Below are 19,552 nucleotides of genomic sequence, written 5' to 3'. Positions count from 1 at the left end.
GCCACAGTGTTCCGCGGTTTCTAGGCGTTAGCCGAATAAATACTCGTGGGAATTTGCAGTGGTAACCCTAAAATAAGTATTTTTAAACCTAGCTTTCTAGCTCTATTAGTTCCCGAGATTTTTGCATTTTTGGTTTTTCAGGTTTTGTGGGCGTGGCTAGATTGAAAAATCCAATTCGCATTTGGGGCATCATACAAATCTACATGCTTAATCCGAACTTTCTATCTTTTATAGTTACCGAGATATCAGGTTTTCTTGAAATTCTTGAAAACCGTCTTTTAAGCTTGGTGGGCGTATGGGTGGGTGTGGCCAGATAGTACCACCAAACGATGCGCTGGCATCCAAAGTTTATACATACTGAAGTTCAACTTTCTAGCTCAAATAGTTCCCGAGATTTTAGCGATTTTAGTTTTTTGCGATTTGTGGGCATTAGAGTGGGCGTGGCAGGATGTTGTAATAAATTTGCGCTGCGTAGAGTCCTCAAGAATCTTCATGGTTAATCTTATTTTTATATCTCTTATAGTTCCTGAGATCTCAGCGTTCATACGGACGGATGGACGGACGGACAGACGAACAAGGCTCAATTTATTTCGCTTTTGATCCTGATCAAGAGTATATATACTTTATAGGGTCGGAAACGCTTCCTTCTACCTGTTACATACTTTTCAACGAATCTAGTATACCCTTTTACTCTACGAGTAACGGGTATAATTACGAACGACGCCGGATTCAGCCCAAGTTTAAGAGCTCTTGGAATTACATTTTGGCGTAAAATGTCTTTATGCACAAATTTATTAATTTGATCTTTCATAAAGACCATTCGACCCATTCCACCTGCAGCTACACACCCATAAACTATCACATTCTTGCAAACGTGCTTAAAAGTTGGAATCAAGTTTTTTCCCTCATGGCTTCTTTTGCATTTTGACATACTTTAAAAGGACCGCCGTGTTCAAAATTTTTAGTTTTTGATTTGTCAATAAATATATCGTTTTCCCAAAAAAATCCGACTTGCTTACAAGCACTTTTGCGATCTCCAAACGCATTTTTTGTTATAATCAGAAATCAATGGGTTTTTGTTATAATCATAAATCAATGGGTTTTTACGAACAACTCTACCATGTATATCAGCATTGTGCAGGGTGTTCCGGATGGTTTGGGAACAAAATTTTTATTCTTAATGCTTCTGTAGGGTTTTAAGAATTGTTGTAGATGTTATTCTGGAATTTTGTAATGGTGTATTTACAACTTTATGCTCCTCCCGTGGTGTCAATATGTGGTTCCTTCCAGATTTTCTATTTTTTTTTGTTTTTTTAAAACTTTGCATTGTGGAAGGTGACTTGACAATATTTCTACCAATTTCGGGTTAATTGCGGTTCGCTAAATATAATTTTATTATAGTTTTCGGAAATTTAGGGATAAATCTTGACCCCGACCTATTTCGTTCAACTACAGAAAAAACAAGAGTCGAGTGCCGCGACTAGATACCCGTTACAGTTTTACACAATTTTAAAATATTAATTTTGGTAGTGGAAATTCACAAGGCGCCACCTATTGTCAGAGAAAGCATGTTGAGTAACTGATAGTGACGTCACTGTCCATGTAAGGCCTTATAAGATATACAAGTGACAAGTTGCAGTGGCATCTGTTTAATACGTGTTTTTAAGCCTAACTTTCTGGCTCTTATAGGTCCCGAGATTTTTGCATTTTTGGTTTTTCGGGTTTTTTTAAATCTGTATAAATTGGGCGAATATCTACTGCTGATCATCGCATATTTGCAGATAAACTGAAAAAAGAGCAAAAAAATATAATATATACATATGCATGCACCCAAACTCCGTTACATCTAACTCTATATTTATTAAACTAAAATTCCCACGCTACTCAGGGAAAAATTTAAAAAAAGAACTTTACATTACGGGAACTTAACCTTACGATCATAGAGAAATTCTCTAGATTCGACCAGGCTTACCCACTGCTAAGTAGGAATTCAGTCAACGTAATTAAAGCCTGTAAAATATTTTCAGAGAGCTAAATTCTGCAGGGCTGTATTCTTGGATTTTCTTTCCCAATATAATATAGAAATACATGTCACATCGTTCCAACAGCCAAGTAGCAATTCTACAGTCGATAGACTGCACTCCACAGTTTTAAGCGATAACTGAGTGACGCTCTGTACCCCACGTAAACAGAAAATACATAAACCGAAAATCAGGCAAATTTTTAAACCCTCTATACCTATACCGAAGCTAGAATCGACATGGACTTGAAATTAATGAAAACGGAGAAGGAAAACAAATATTTGTAACGGAAAACATTGCTTAGACTCACGGAAATAGCGAGTCACATTAACAAAGAACAAAAAGTTATAAGTCAGTTTACGAACTCTTACCAGAAAAGGATTCTTACAGAACTAGATTCGGAAAGGAAAAAGGTGGCAGAAAGTTCAGATAATGGCAGGATTATATTCCAATATAGAACTACTATAAAACCATCTAACTAACATTGCAGAGAAGCTTAATCTCATACCAAGATACATATTGTATTCTGAAGAAATCAAAAAAATTTTTTTTTTTTTTTAATTCAGTTAGAACATGAAATGTACAATGTACTTTCTTTAGAGCCTTCCACAAGTAACAAAACAATGATAATCAAAATTAAAATTCCGAAACCTAACGGTAAAGTCACCGACTGAAACACCTTGAAACCCCTGCCAATCAAGGAGATCTACAGCGACAGAGGGACGACCTGGTTCAGGACACAATCAAACACACACCTGTCAACCATCTACATACTAATCGCAATCTCCATTCTGGCAGTTATTACAGCATGGACATTCAAATAGAAAACGGTCATCTTGACAACAGCCCGTTTCGGCCAAGCTGCTGACACAGCGTCTGGCCGTATGCCCATGCTTAGCCGGCAATCTCAGTATATTTGCGTGGCCGCTATGAAATCCAATTTTTTGTTAGCCTTAAGACTGTTTGTTTTTGCATTCAGAATAAAGAGCACGCGCTCATTCTCAAAATAGCTCTGGCAGCCGCCTTTAGCTCTACTATTCATCGCTATTTGAGTCCCTAGTCCACAAGCTTAACGGAGGACAGTTATCCTACCAACATAAACTTCCTTATCTTCAATGAATAGGAACTGCCAACCGGCACAACACTAATCTAGCTTACTTTATAGGTTCGGAAACGGCGTTACTTTACAAGTAATAAGTATAAATATAAGTTGGAGACGTGACCGGCCCTGTTAAGTACAGATATTTTTTATTTTCAAAACACACGAGGTATACCAATAATCTCCGCGACGCATATCTGAAACAAGCGATTTCGACTATTATTCTGATTGTTATACCCGTTACTCGTAGAGTAAAAGGGTGAACTAGATTCGTTGAAAAGTATGTAACAGATAGATGGAAGCGTTTCCGGCTCTATAAAGTATATATTCTTGATCAGGATCAATAGCGAAGTCGATTGAGCCATGTCCGTCTGTCCGTCCGTCCGTCCGTATGAACGCTGAGATCTCAGGAACTATAGCAGATACAAAGTTGAGATTAAGCATGAAGATTCTTGTGGTCCCGGGACAGCGCAAGTTTATTTCAGCATCCTGCCAAGCCCACTCTAACGCCCACAAATCGCGAAAAACTAAAATCGCTAAAATCTCGGGAACTATTAGAGCTAGAAAGTTGAAATTCAGTATGTATAAACTGTGGATGCCAGCGCATCTTTTTGTGGTAATATTATCTGGCCACACCCATCCATACGCCCACGAAGCTCAAAAGACGGTTTTCGCGTTTTCAAGAAAACCTTATATCTTGGTAAATATAGGTGATAGAAAGTTCGGATTAAGCATGTAGATTTGTATGATGCCCCAAATGCGAATGCGAACTAAAAGAGCTAGAAAGTTACGCTTAAGAATACGTATTTTAGGGTTGCCACTGCATCTTCTTACGAGTTTTTATCCGGCCACGCCCACTCTAACGCCTACAAACCGCGGAACAATGTGGCGTCTATAATAATATTATAGATGACTTCGTTTGACGTTGTATAACTTGTTTCTGTTAAAATCTATCGATTTACCGAAAAATTTTCAATTCGGAACATTATTTCGCTACTAATGAAGAAATTTAGGTAATAATGCCTCACATGGGCAGTGACTTCACTATCAGTTACTCGACATGCTTCCTCCGACAATAGGTGGCGCTTGGGTAATTTCCACTAGCAAAATGAATATTTTAAAATTGTGTAAAACAGTATCTGGTATCTTATAGTCGCGACAGTCGACTATAGCGTTTTCTCTTGTTTTTGTAGCCACTTTAATTCACCCAAATCGACCGATCAGACAACACAAAATGAAATCTCTAAAAGAAAGCCTTCATCAGCAAATATATTTTGAATTGAATTTTCTTTATTTTATCATATATGTTTCGTTCTAATTTATTAATTTATAAATTTAAAATTACGGATTATTATTTCACGAACAAAACAAATTAATTATGGATTATTCATTGACCTATTCATTGATCCTGGAACTGAATGTATAAAATAAAATTGTTCGCGTAAGGATTATAAATAAAAACGAGGACAGAAGCTAACTTCGGCAAGCCGAAGTTTTAATTCCCTTTCAGATTTCACGAATGAAAATTTGAAAAATTTTTTTTTTTTTTTTAACGATTGCATAGCATTATACTTAAGATCTGTCGAAACAACGAGGACAATAATTAAATTTTAACATTATTATTGGTCACGTAGTTGTTGCTAAAGCGAGAAATTTTGCTTCTAACTCAAGAGATTCCGAGTTGGTCATGGATCGTGTTGTTATCGTGAAAAGGGTGTGCTCCATAAATTGCCCTTGGAGCTTTATTTTGTGTTGTATGAATTTTCTTTGCGTTTGTTGCGCTTGCTGGGCCCCAAAGCTGAATACCGTAGGTCCAGATTGGCTTCACGATGGCCTTGTATATTAGAAGCTTGACTCATAGCTTCAGCGTGGAGCGCCTCCCGGTCAGACATTGGAGCTGCCTTAGCCTTTCCACGACTTGGGACCGCTTCCACTGGATGTGTGTTTTCCAGGTGAGCCTCCTGTCCAGCGTCATGCTCAGGTATTTGGGGGTGGGGCCATTAGGGATTATACTACCTCCAAGGCTGACGGGAGGACAATCACCATTCCGTAACGAAAAAGTAGTTTGCTGTGTCGCCCGCGTACGTAGCTACCAGGAATCCATTCCCCGTCAAAACAGGCATGTTGGCAGAGTACAGCGTGTATAGTATTGCCTTGTGGGACTCCTGCGCGAATGGGTTTCATCTCCGACTTGGCGTCTCCGCACCTAACCCGAAATTTCCTGTCTCTCAGCTAGGACCGGAGGGAGGCGTATTGTGGATGAGGCAGGCTTCTCTTTATTTTCTGCAGGAGTCCTGGGTGCCAAACTCTGTCGAATGCCTGCTTAACGTCCAGAATGACGGCACAGCAGTATTCCTTTTCTGCCTTAAGTATAGTCTCAACCAAGCGGTGGCATTGCTCCGGAGTAGAGTGAGAGCGCCTGAAACCAAAATGGTGACCAGGGAACAAACCAGCCTCGTCCAGTATTGGCAACACTCTGCGCAAAAATAATCTTTCACGTACTTTTGAGAGAATTGCCAGTAAAGTTATTGGACGGCAGGAGGCAAGATTGGCTTCAGGTTTGCCCGGCTTGGGAATTACTATTACTTCAGCAAGCTTCCAGGCTGATGAAAAGGGTCCGATTTTAAGGCATACATTAAAGATCTGCACCAGAAGGTTAATGCAGCCTGGTGGTGGGAGCTTTAACTCCAGTGCCTCAATACCGTCAGCGCCGGGAGATTTGTTGTTTCTTACGCTCGAAATTTCGGACTCTATCTCTTCCTCCGTGACCAGGTCAATTGCGATGTCATTCTGGTTGGGTAGCGTGGTCAGGTGAGCTGTGACTAAAATAGCAACAGGAATTAAAATACATTCAGAGAGCTATACGATATAGACACTTTTAAAACAGACGGACATGGCTATACTTTATGGGGTTGGAAACGTCTCCTTCACTGCGCTACAAACTTCTGATCAAAATTATAATACCCTCTGCAAGGGTATAAAAAATGTATTCTTATTAAGTCACTTAAAACATGATTTATTTCTTATGTGTATTCACCGGGCTTTCAGATTTCCTCGTTTTCTTTTTTTTTTTTGGAATCGTTGTTAAAGCTGGGAAATGGACATTGCTAAACTTTACGTCTAAGAATTAACAGAACGGTGAACTATACAAAAGCTGCTGCTTTAAGTCACTTTTTCAACTCCAACTGTTCCACTGTTTACTGCTTAAAGATTATTGCGTGCTTCGTTTCTCCACGGTTCTTGCCTGATACAAATATATGTAATCATAATTATAATTAACAGAAAACTGTCTGTGCTGGGCGCACAGCGCAGATATCACACACACATTACGCTTAAATGTAAATTTGTGGCTACACATACAAAAATATATTCGCACGAGCTCCCTTCTTCTTGATTTTTGATGTTTAATCCACCTTAATCACACTGTAGATCTTGCGTATGAACCAGAGGCACGCGAAGAATACCAGGAATACCATTATAGCCGTGTAGCCGAATTACAGGAACGTCGAGGCACTGTCCTTAATCGAGAGCTTTGTCACAAAGTAATGTCAGCAGGAAATGAAGAGATAGACAGCAGTGAATCCAGACGTTAAGAAGGAGCGCCACCACCAGTGAGTAGCACAGCAGAATGGTTGTCTCCGAGCAAGTGATAACCAGGATGACAAAGACAAGGAACAGAAAGCCAAACATATAGTATATCTGGCTGGATGGCAGCGAGCTCAGGATAAAGAACAACTGAATAAAGATGCAGCCAAAGAGCAGAACGCCACCCATGACAATGCCAGGAATAGGCTGAGTGTAGATCGATTTGTCGGGTATCTGGCGAGGAATCTGGTTGGTACTGACTGGATGCTCCAGAGCGCGTTTGCGGAACCCAAAGTAAGCTCCAACAAAGTTCAGTGGCACTGAGACGCCAAACCAAAGAGCAAGTAGGGCAATCAGCGTGCTAAATGGCACAGCTGCAGAGCTACTTTCTCCCCAAAGCACCAGGTTCATTACGAAGAAGAGTGAGAAGACCACACCACGGCGAACGATCGAGGTTGGGATGACATTACTCTTCCATTTCAGACCACCGAAACTCTTTTAAATACGCGCAGACACGTAACCAGCTGTAGTTCCCAATAAAACAAAGAGGACCATGGAAAAGGTCATCAAGGCGCCGCGATTTGCTGGGGACAGGAAACCCAAGCACGCAAAGGCTAAGGTGATATGGCCATCACCAGAACCTGTGCACCGGAACCAAGGAACACTGACAGCAGCATACCTTTGCGCGGCGGTCTAAAAACATCTCCATGGACAAGCTTCCAGCCGAACTCTTCCTGTGCATCCTCGCCGCTATCCATGTGATTATAGCGGGCAATATCTTTGTGCAGAGTACGCAGCATAATCATGGCCACCATGCCACTCAAAAAGAGAACAATCACCAGGGAGTTTAGAATGGAAAACCATTGGATATTTGTGTGTGGCATGGATTCCAAGATGTAATCCCAACGGAACGACCAATTGATCGAATCGTTTTTCACAAATTTCACACCATATACACTATGGTAAGTTGCTCTCCAGCCTTCAACGAGTTATCACTAATTGCCAGCGGTTCGGTGCTCAAGCAGTTGATATTATCTGGATCAGGGTGCTTGATCGATTTAGGTGACACTTTACAGAGATAATGCGTCCACTGTTTCCGAATTGGATTCCCCAATCCTCCGATTGACCGCTATGATACGTTATCTCCAGATCCACATGATTGAAGGGATAATAATGCATCGGCTGGTTGTATGCGGGGTTGAGCCATCGCCATCACTGCGAACAAGACACCCCATTGGGACTCCAATTCCGCAGTATTGTTTGCCATTCTCCAGTGGATACCACCAGGTCACCGGCATGTTGTCCACAATCCAGTGGTGTTGATAATTCAAACTGATGCCCTCTTTAAGGACCATCATCTTGCGGTTATCAACTGGATCATCACTCTTGTATGTTTTGGCACAGGCCTTCGCACATTGCTGATTTTTCAGGAATTTAATTTTATAGGGGCCTGGGCGGATTCGCTCGCCGAACACCACCTGTCCCAGATTCTCCACTGGAGAATTGGATTCCTCCCCTAAGCAAAAGTCGAAGTGATGGTATTGATAGGGTATTACCGATTCTTCGGTGTTTAATCGGTTCACGTACTACGGTTACTAAGTTTCCTCTTTTTTGCCGAACGTCAGCACTGTAATGATGTTTGTATGTTCTCTGAGAGAACTTTCAAGTTTACTTCTCTTGAATGCAAGATTTACTCTTACTGAATGTCCGTAACAGGACTCCATTTCTGGCCTTGATCGGCTGTGGAAAATTATAATATTATAATTGTTTAGTCTAGATAGAGTCTGGTAACAAGACTCTTCTGTTTTCGGTCTTGCAGTGTGGGAAAAATGTAAGGACTGCAATCTGTCTGAGTTTACAAAATAAGTCTGGGAAAGTTTACTCTGGCATTTTCCACTGTCGATTAAGTTTACAAATATAAGTATGGGAAAGTTCTCTCTGGCCATCTGGGAACGCCTACTCGGATGCCAACAAAATGCGGTAGGCCAAATCTCGGTAACTACAAGAGCTAGGGAGTTCGGATTGACTTTAAACTACATTTTTTAATAATGTCGAGTGTGCCCTTTCAACTTGTCAGTTTGAAGTACTATGCCTTGGGTCTGCGTAATGCAAAGTAATTCCACGCCTTTGTGCTAATGATTTAAATTGGGCCGAGGTAAAACTAGGTTCCTTATCGGTCATAATTACTTTTTCTTGGGGAAATTGTTGAAGTAGTTCCATTACCTTAATTTCACTGTGTAACTTACTTTGAATTACTTATACAACAAGGTATTTTGAATACGCATCTATACAAGTAATAAATCTTAAATTTTGCGCGTAGTATATATCTATATGTAAATTTTCGCCTTCTTTAGTTGGAATAGGGGCTTCCCCGATTGGAATTTTTATTGGGTACCTGTTATATTTATTTTCATTACAAATGTCACAATTTTTGATATATTCTTTAAATTTTTTAAATAAGTTTGGCCAATTATATAACATATTGATTTGTTAATAGTTTTCATTTAGCCCCTCGACTGTTTGTTTCTTCTATTATTATGGCTTTATCTTCATCGTTTTCTGTCTTGAAGCAAGATTCTCGTAAAAAGAAATTTGTTAGTAAAATTATTTTTTAAGGGTAATTGAATGTGATAAAAGTCCTCTAATGTACAATGAATTCCTACCGTAATATTTGGTGGATAATACCCTTTTTATATAGTTATTACATTTTCTGGTGTGTCATATTCAATTTTGTGTCGTGTCCTACCAAAAACTTAATGTGACTCATTTTTTTAGAAAAGCTGATATCTCGGTCACTATTAAGCATGTAGGTTTTTATGATGCCTCTTTTGCGAATTGTTTTTTTCCTATGGAGCCACGCCCACTCTAAGGCCCACAAAACCCGAAAAACCAAAAATGCGAAAATTATATGAGCTAGAAAGTTGAAATTCAGTATGTAAATTAATATATTTGTGCGCGCGGCCTGAGGTGGTCCTCGATGGTCGCACTGTCTAGGGTGGTCTTCTTAGAGATGAATTAATTTGGTTGATGGGCGCGGCCTGAGGTGGTCCTCAGCGGCCACACTATTTAGGGTGGTCTTCTTAGAGATGAATTAATCTGGTTGATGGGCGCGGCCTGAGGTGGTCCTCGGTGGCCGCACTGTCTAGGGTGGTCTTCTTATAGATGCCCGCTTGTGGGCGCGGGGGAAGCGGTCGCTTTTGGGGAGCGCCCGTTATAGTCAATTGGCAGCCAGCAGCTAGTGGTTGCCCCCCTTGGGTGCGGGGGAATGCGTTCGCACTCACACGTGAGGGTAGGCCGCTGGAAGCTGCTGCTTGTAATTACCTCCCGTAAACGCGGGAGGAATTTGTGTACCGCTGGTCGCACCTGCTGAAGCCCGCTCGGTAGTGCGGGGGAGGAGGGGGCCTTGACTTGGTACTCGTATGTGGAGATCGGGGATCCCTTGCTGCAGTCAGAGCCGGATAGCTGTGCCTTCACAATTGCTGATTAGGTTGACTTATGTTGGGAGGTAACTGCCCCCTTCGCCTGCTGGCCTAGAGACTCAGTCAGTGCAAAATAATAAGAGATATTTAACGGCGGTTGCCGGCGTTCTTCAATACTATAGAACTTGTGTTCTTTATTCGTACCGCATGAAGCGAACGGAAGCGAAGAAAAGAAAGATGGCGACATACAGTGTGGCCGGCCTTAAACATCGATTATTTTCTTAGCGATACTTTTCTAGTGTGGGCGTATGCGAACTAAAATTAGAGTTGACAAAAATGAAACTCATAGCGGCCACGCAAATATGCTGTGTTTGCCGGCTATGCACGAGCATACGGCCAAAAGCCGCGTCAGCGCTTTTGACCGCAGCTGGGCTTCGGACATTTGGTCATCGCCTCCGTCCGGTTAGCTACTCAGTTAACTACTCCCCCCTCAAGATTGAGGCCGCCCTCGGCCGACCCTATTTCAGCGATCACCCTTCTTAGTTGGACCGCAGATCTTCTGGCACCGGTGAGTCGCACGTAGGTTAGGCCGACACAAATCAATGCGCAACATATTATTCCTGTAATAATCGCTACCATGTGTGTCTGGTTGGTGTTGATTTTACTTCCGAACTTCTGAATGTATTCCAGGTTACTTTCACTCAAGCGGTGAAGGTAGGGGAGGCTCAGAATATTTTGACTGATGGTGACGTTCAGTGAGGGTGAGCTTGCCACCCCCGGAGTCCTCTTCTGGGCGGAGTTTTGGTTCAAAACCAGGGTTTCGTTTACTGTGACGCGCTCACTAAAGGTGACGAGATGCGTCCCGTGTATCCAGACGCTTGTTCCGTTGTCTACTCGTACCTGCGCTGATTGATCATTGATGATTATAATTCCCTCGTCGACATAAGTGATTGGATGTAAATCGCTTGGTTGGGTTTCGCAGTGCGCAACTTCACCTGCATGGAGTCCTCGGGCGCATGTGGTCTTCGATGATAGTCGGCAGAAAATTACTCCTGGTGTTGTGGAGCAATTCTGGATCGCATACACTTCCCCATTGCATTCTGCTATTATATTATCCACTAACCTAAGCATTAACTTAATTTTTGGGAATTTAATAATGAAGCGCAATATGTTATCAGACTGGAGAATTTTCACGGACGCTACGGACAAAATATCTTTTATAGGAGTGTCGGTGGGCTCCTCCATCCAAATACTTTCTAGGTCTGCGTGATCTAATATGTTTGGGCTGACTATGTTTACTTTAGCAAGCGGAATTACCATCATTAAATTTTGGAGTTCCATTGTTAGCATTCTGTTTCTGGAGAGCAATGTTTCATATAGATGGCCAGTGTCCACTTGTGAACTCTTTGCCACTTTCAGGATTTGGTTTACAGTTGACGTTAATTCATTAATTTGACTTTGTATTCTGGTATTTATTTCTATTTGTCTATTGTTCGAATTTATTAATTGTGTTTCTGTGAATTTAATTTTTTCTAAATCCCCGGCATCCGGAGTTCCTGCTACGACTTTTAACATCGATCCTAAAAAGTCTAAACTCCTGGATACCCTGTGGTGCACGCCTAACGAGTCGAGCAGGTCGCGAAGGTGAGCTGTGTCCACATCCAAAAGTTTTTTCATGTGCGACTGGGGGAACATATCGCTCATACTTTCTGTTTCTTTTACTACGCGCCTGTATTCTGAAAGGTTCGCTGAATGTCTAACGAACGCGAATTCCTCCCACACTAGTATTCGACCGTCAATAATGGGGATGTACTTGGCTTGTGAGTAGTCGGTGATGTGCGCCGACGCCATGGATAAGGAGAAGAGGATTGGGATGATTTTGGACCTATATTTTTGTTCATGACAAGGTTGCCCACCACCAACGGATATTAACTTAACCTTAAAAAATATTTATCAGCTATGCTTAAAGCTAGTAACATTTGTGCCAAATGGTAAAAAGGCAAAAGAGAAGGTAAAAAATTTTTTTCCTATTTGATGTTGTCTTTATGGACCACCCTCCCCTTGATGAGGACTGTGGTCCCCATGTCCGCTTCCACAATCTTCTCTTCACACAATGGCGAGAGTTTGTTGCCTAGACGCCTGTTGGATTTTACCAGGACTTTTTCACCAACTTCGAACACCCTGTTCTGTCGGGCAGCATTTTCCCTGTTCCTGAGCTTGTCCTGGGCGATCTTTATCTTATCCTGAATCTCATACTGGGGTTCATCCGACTGTGTTTGAATTACGTCGGCTGGCCTCTTGTCGATGACCGAATGGATAGATTTATTGTATCTGGCTGTGGCCAGCAAGATTAGTTCGACTGTGTCACTGATGCCTTTATCAATTTTAAGGCATCTAGCAAGCTCTACTAGAGTGCTGTGGAAACGTTCCACTTGTCCGTTTGAGACACTGTGGAGGGGCGGTGCATTCGAGATGCTCACGCCGAAATGGTTTTCCAGCATGGACAAAATGGTATGCGAATTCAACGATGGTTCGTTGTCACAATATATGACCTTGGCTTTCGGGAAAACATTCAAGAGTTGTAGTAGTGCTGGTTTAATGTCCTCTATGGTTCTAGAGGGGATAGGCTGGACCATCGCAAATTTTGAGAATTTGTCAATGGATGTAAGAAAATATTTTTTATCCGTTGAGAAGATGTCTATGTGTAATATTTCCCCAACCTGGGACGGGATTGGTGTTTCTCCAAGCTCCTGCTTTTTGGGATGCCTGTCATATTTAGCTTTAGCACATGTTTTACAGTTAGCGACGATTTCGCTAGCTAACTTGGCCATTTTCGGGAAGTAGTACTCGGAGAGTACCTGCTTTACATTTTCTTGGGCCGACCTGTGAGCCCTGTTGTGTTCAGTGGACAGAATTTCTCGTCTCTCCGGGATTGCAAAAATGTCCGTTACACGATTTTTACAATACCAAAATTTTGTGGCTGGAAATTGGCGTACCAGTTGGTCCTGTATCATTGCGAGTGTGTGCAAATCGCAATGGATGGCGTTTACGCCCTTAGGAACAATCAAATCTGCGAGCTCATTGAGTAATGACTCTTTGCAGGAGAAGCTGATCGCATGCCGTCTCTTGTTTCCAAAGAGGACAAAGCTGCGTTTTTGCGGAAAGCGTGCCTCCTCCAGAGTTATCTGGTTTTGGAAGCAATTTAAGGGCTTATCCGTTGCTTCAATTGTGTGGGTCAGTGACAGCTCACTGTGAATCGTGGCCGCACTTGAAAAAGCTTCTTCCTCTCCCAGAACGTTAAGTTGCTGTCTTGAGAGGGCATCTGCGACAAGGTTATCTTTGCCGGGCTTGTAAAAAATTTTAGCGCCGGACTCGTCGATGCGGGCTTTCCACCTCTTGATTTTCGCATTCGGATTGGATTCCGATACTGCGAAGGTCAACGGTTGGTGGTCAGTAAAGATATTTATATCTTTTACTGCATATAAATAGTGGCGTAATTTGGCCAATGCCCAAACTATGGCTAATAGCTCCCTTTCATTGGTAGCGTAATTAACTTCCCTGTCCTTTAAGGTCCTAGAGATCATTGTTATGGGTCTCCCTTCTTGGGATAGCACTGCGCCAATGCCGTACGCTGAGGCATCTGTCGTTAGATCAAATGCCTTCTGGTAGTCGGGGTATCTGAGGATGACATCCTCAGACGCCAGAATGTTACGCAGTTTTTGGAAAGCCAGCCGTTGGGGCTCGCTGAACTGCACCTGGATGTTCCTGGATCTGTGTCGACTGACACTTCCAAGTTCCCCTTTCAAAAGATCTGTGATGGGCCGAGCTATGGATGCAAAATCTTTTATGAAGCATCTATAATAGCTGGCCAAGCCAAGGAATGATCTGACCTCGAATATGTTCTTAGGCTCTGGGAATTCCTGAATGGCTTTTATTTTTTCTGGGTCTGTGGTAGCCCCGTTATTGGTGACTATAAACCCTAAGAAGCTAACGCTTTTCTTGAAGAATTTTGACTTCTCTGTTGATACCCTCATATTTGCATCGTGTAGGCTCTTGAGAACCCAATCTACGTGCCGGATGTGGGAGTTTTCGTCCTCTGAAAAGACGATAACATCATCAACATAGACATAGCAAAATTTGCCAATCTGCTCTCGCAGTATGTCGTCTATCGTTCTTTGGAAAATGCTGGCAGCATTTTTTAGTCCAAATGGCATTCTGCGAAACTCGTACTTTCCTCCATTTACGGAAAAGGAAGTCTTTTCACGGTCGCGTTCTGCCAGCGTTATTTGGTGGTAGCCAGATTTTAAATCGAGCGTTGTGAAGTATTTCGCTCTGCCTAAATTCCCTAGTATCATAGAGATATTTGGCATTGGATAACGATCAGGTATTGTTCTTTCGTTCAATTTGCGAAAGTCCAATACGAGTCGCATTTTACGGCCGCCCGTTTCGTCGGTGCCCTTTTTGTCTACAACCCATATCGGGTTATTGTAGGGGGATCTTGACTTCTGGATTATGCCATTTTTTAGCAGTTCTTGAATCTCGCCATTAACGAAATCGGCTGCGCCCATTGGGTATGGGTAGAGCTTGGCATAAATGGGCTCCTCATCAACAGTTCTGATGGTGGCTACCACCGATGTGTTGTAAGGTAAAGCCTCGTTGGGGTCCGCAAAGGCTTTTTTCCTGTCGCGGAGCATTGTTAAAAATTTCTTTCTGACCAAAGGTGGTGCATCTGAGCAATCCACTTCGGTGAAATTGACATCAGGGCACGGGTGGAAATCAATTTTCTCCTCTTTGTTGCCCCATTTGATGTGGCCGGAGGCCAGGCAAAGTGATGCTCCCGCCTGTTTAAGAAGGTCGAGGCCTACAATTGCATCAAAGGAAGATAAGTCGGGTAAGATGAAGAAGGTGGCCTTCAAATCAAAAAGTGACACGAAGCATTTCTTCGTGATTGTGGTGTTGCCGTGAATTGAGTGAATTTCGAAGGGGCTTTCTACCGGGACGCATTTCAATCCTTCAAACGGTCGGATGAAATTTTTCGAGGCGCCCGTGTCAACAAGCAATTTCATATTTATCCCCGCTACTCTTCGTCTGATGACGGGCAGCAGGGATTTTCCTCTAAAAAATGGACTACGTCTGAATCGTATTCGCAAATAGCATGATCGTTGATCTCTGCTACTGCGTTGGACGCAGTGTTGGCGTAAGATTTCCCTTCCTGATCTGAGCTTTGGGTGACGTGGTTTACCCTTTGCTGTTTTCTAGGAGCGCCTGTGCGCTCAGACGTTGCCGGTCTCCTATTCTGATAGGGTGGAGCTTGGGCAGGAATGCCAACTTTTGCAGAGGGGTCGACTTCCATCGGCTCCGGTCTATTCTGCCATTTGTTATTGTGCGGGTCAGAATGTACCTGCGCTTTAACTTGTTTGGTATAATGGGGATTTTTATTAATACCAAACTGGGGGTCTGTCTGGGAAAAATTTCTATCCTGCTGGCGCTTTTGCTCCTTTGGACTCGTCTTACGGTCCCTATCCTCTAGACTCTTTGCAAACGATGTTGCGAACGTGTACCTTTCGTGGTTTGATTCCACTTCTTGCGCTAATGCCAATGCAGTCGGCATGTCCCTCGGCTTTGCCGAGAAGAGGACATCAGATAGGCTGCGTCTAAGGCCCGAAATAAATACGCGGAGCGCATCGTCCCGGAATTTATTACACAGAATTCTTGCCGCCGATGTCTCATACGACATCGTGGCTTTATTTGTGAGTAAGGTGAGTTTTTTCTCAACCTCATCGTAATATTGCAGGAGTGTAAGGCTTCCCTGTCTGAGTGTGCCCATCTCCTGTTCAATTACGTGGATCTGCCGTTTGTCACTGTAAGTGAAATCCAGACGGTCTATGATCGCGTCAAAATTTAAAATTGTGCCAAAGGATGACAACACTGCGTCAGCAGGGCCTCTTATTTTACTTCTTATGATAATCACTGCCTGATAATGGCGTGAACTACCATTGTGTCGTCTAAATATGTGGTAGGCTGCGGTGGCGGCTTGCCTCCACGAAACATATGCCTCCTGTGCCCCCGCAAACTCGGGTAGGCACTTGACAGCGTCCAGGGGCTCGCTGCATTGAACTGTGTCATTAATTTCTATGGCTGCATAAACCTTAATTTCTGACGCTGGGGCCGAACTTCGGGGCGTCGCAGCGCGCAATTCCGCCACTTGGCTGGTTAATGTATCGATTACTTGTCTCAACTCTTGTTCTCTTTGTAAATTCGCGGCGGCCTGTCCGGCCAGGGCGTTGTCAATAGCCGCCTGCACTACTAATCTAAGCTGTTCAGGATCCATGATGTCTACCGTTTTGCCCGCTGGGGAGTTTCCGCGCGTGTTTTTTGGAGTGGAAGCTCGAAGGAGTTCTTCACTATCTGACCCTGAATCGCTAGCGTATTGCTTAACGCTTCTATACTTAGAAAATGGCGAGCTCATATACGCACATAAAAGGATTAGAAAACGGGGACACAGAGCCGCCAAAATGAGAGCTCGTATAATTCACCTAGTTAATTTTAAGGGTAGTAGATACCTGTGCCCTTGCATAAAAATTAGTGTAGTGTTGAATGTACAAAAATTACAATATTGAAAATTATAAGAGATATAGGGTAAATAAGACTGACACATAGCCTCGACTCATAGCCAAAATATTCCAAATAAGAAAAATTAATGAATTTAACGTAATATTTTACATATTTCATTTTTGTTAACCAAATCCCGAATTTTATCGGGCTCGGAGTCGCTTTACTCTCGTATTATTTTTTATTAATCAGTTCTACTCTGCAGACTGGTTAGAAAATATTTGAATGGGGTGCACTTACATTTTATGTACTGTGGTTTCTTCCTCAAAGATAAAAATTTTTCCTCCAAGAATGTAAAGTTATCTAAGCGAAACCGTTGGGTTTTTATCGTTGAGCGCCAATTAATATATTTGTGCGCGCGGCCTGAGGTGGTCCTCGATGGTCGCACTGTCTAGGGTGGTCTTCTTAGAGATGAATTAATTTGGTTGATGGGCGCGGCCTGAGGTGGTCCTCAGCGGCCACACTATTTAGGGTGGTCTTCTTAGAGATGAATTAATCTGGTTGATGGGCGCGGCCTGAGGTGGTCCTCGGTGGCCGCACTGTCTAGGGTGGTCTTCTTATAGATGCCCGCTTGTGGGCGCGGGGGAAGCGGTCGCTTTTGGGGAGCGCCCGTTATAGTCAATTGGCAGCCAGCAGCTAGTGGTTGCCCCCCTTGGGTGCGGGGGAATGCGTTCGCACTCACACGTGAGGGTAGGCCGCTGGAAGCTGCTGCTTGTAATTACCTCCCGTAAACGCGGGAGGAATTTGTGTACCGCTGGTCGCACCTGCTGAAGCCCGCTCGGTAGTGCGGGGGAGGAGGGGGCCTTGACTTGGTACTCGTATGTGGAGATCGGGGATCCCTTGCTGCAGTCAGAGCCGGATAGCTGTGCCTTCACAATTGCTGATTAGGTTGACTTATGTTGGGAGGTAACTGCCCCCTTCGCCTGCTGGCCTAGAGACTCAGTCAGTGCAAAATAATAAGAGATATTTAACGGCGGTTGCCGGCGTTCTTCAATACTATAGAACTTGTGTTCTTTATTCGTACCGCATGAAGCGAACGGAAGCGAAGAAAAGAAAGATGGCGACATACAGTGTGGCCGGCCTTAAACATCGATTATTTTCTTAGCGATACTTTTCTAGTGTGGGCGTATGCGAACTAAAATTAGAGTTGACAAAAACGAAACTCATAGCGGCCACGCAAATATGCTGTGTTTGCCGGCTATGCACGAGCATACGGCCAAAAGCCGCGTCAGCGCTTTGACCGACCAGCTGGGCTTCGGACATTCGGTCATCGCCTCCGTCCGGTTAGCTACTCAGTTAACTTATTTTCTTTTTTTTTGTTTTATTTTATTATTCTTTTTCCCCTTTTTTTTTTTTTTCCCTTTTGTATTTTGTTTTTTTTTTAAGTATAAAAAATAAATATTTTTTTTTTTTTTTTTTTTTTTTTAAATTTTTTTTTTAAAGGGCTTGTTTTGGGGGGTTTTAAAAATTAATAATTTTTTTTTTTTTTTTTTCTTCCAATATTGGGGTTTTTAAAATTTTAATTTAAATTTTATTTTTTTTAAATTTTATAAAAAAGGTAAAGGGTTTTTTTAGTGGGGGTTTCTCTCCTATAGCGTTTCTCCTTGTTATAACCGTTACTCGTAGAGTAAAAGGGTATATTAGATTCGTTGAAAAGTATATAACAGGTCGAAGGAAGCTTTTCCGACCCTATACACAATTTTAAAATATTCATTTTTCTATTGGAAATTCCCAAAGCGCCAATTACATAAATAAACGCAGCGAAACTAACTAAAAAACGTTGAGAATAGCACACAGAAGCTTGCTCCGAAGTACATTTAAAGAAAGAATTGCGGATTACCGTTGAATCCAGAAATAGAACTGAAGAATGAGAAGTGTTCAAATAATTTTTGTGCGTAAAAAGCACTTTTTTTGTGTTTTTGAGAAAATTATCTATTATTTAAGTTAAAACTTATAATTTTATATTTGAAATATATGCTCGGAATGTATATCTTTCGTTTGAAATGTTACATTTTAATTTCTGTGACTCTTGAGATATTAAAGAATATGCTTTCCACTCATGGGTGTAGGGAGAAATAATGTACCGACTGTATATTTTTGTAAATACCTTTCGATCTACCAAAAATGTTAAGAATCGGAGCAGTAATTTAATATTTTAAAGAAACGAACGAAACATATATGTCGGAATTTGAGTATTCTCCTCGATTGATTCCATATCAATATCACGGGCCTTGCGATTTCTTGGCTACGACATCTTTTTGTTTTTAACACGACTTGCTCGCTTCAGCTTTCAATCCTCGACTCCTCAATTTCTCAACCAGCGTCTCTGATCGTGTTGTTCTATCGCCTTCTCGGTTATGCACTATAACCATCTCCCTCTAACGCATTGTCGCACGACAAAGGCTACGCAGAACAGAAAACTCTTTGGGCGCGCGATATCACACACAAAAAACAATGCAGGACAGAATATCATGAAGGATTGTCAAACTACGCATTATATTATATTCACATGTTATTCTCTTTATACTCGTGTATCCGTTGGCGCTGATAACTCACCACAGAGGCTTGTCCAACAATGTCCGGAATCTCACATTGAAATCCATCAATTTTTACTAGTGCTTGGAATCCTCCAACTCATCTACATCGTTCATATTGACGCACTCACATTGGAGTCCACCAATGTATCTCTAACGTCTCTTTCAACGTCTTGACTCTCATTGGAATCCACCAATGGATATGCAACGTCTAATTCAACGTTTTCACTTTCGTCGCTCAAATCAAACTCTTTGGGTATCTCTTCTATTGGCATATATCCC

The 19,552-nt window shown here is 42.3% G+C and overlaps 1 protein-coding gene and 1 pseudogene across 2 annotated transcripts in view; one reads left to right on the top strand and one right to left on the bottom strand.

Annotated features, from left to right (window-relative positions):
• LOC108118347 (poly [ADP-ribose] polymerase-like) overlaps window positions 1-19,552 on the top strand; it is a 172,339-nt gene that overhangs the window by 4,710 nt on the left and 148,077 nt on the right. The window lies entirely within an intron of this gene.
• Window positions 5,179-11,975, bottom strand: LOC108118116 (annotated as a pseudogene).

This window comes from Drosophila eugracilis, unplaced genomic scaffold (genome assembly GCF_018153835.1).
Source record: "Drosophila eugracilis isolate 14026-0451.02 unplaced genomic scaffold, ASM1815383v1 contig_2029, whole genome shotgun sequence".
NCBI lineage: Eukaryota > Metazoa > Arthropoda > Insecta > Diptera > Drosophilidae > Drosophila > Drosophila eugracilis.
This window is presented reverse-complemented; position numbering and strand designations above follow the sequence as displayed.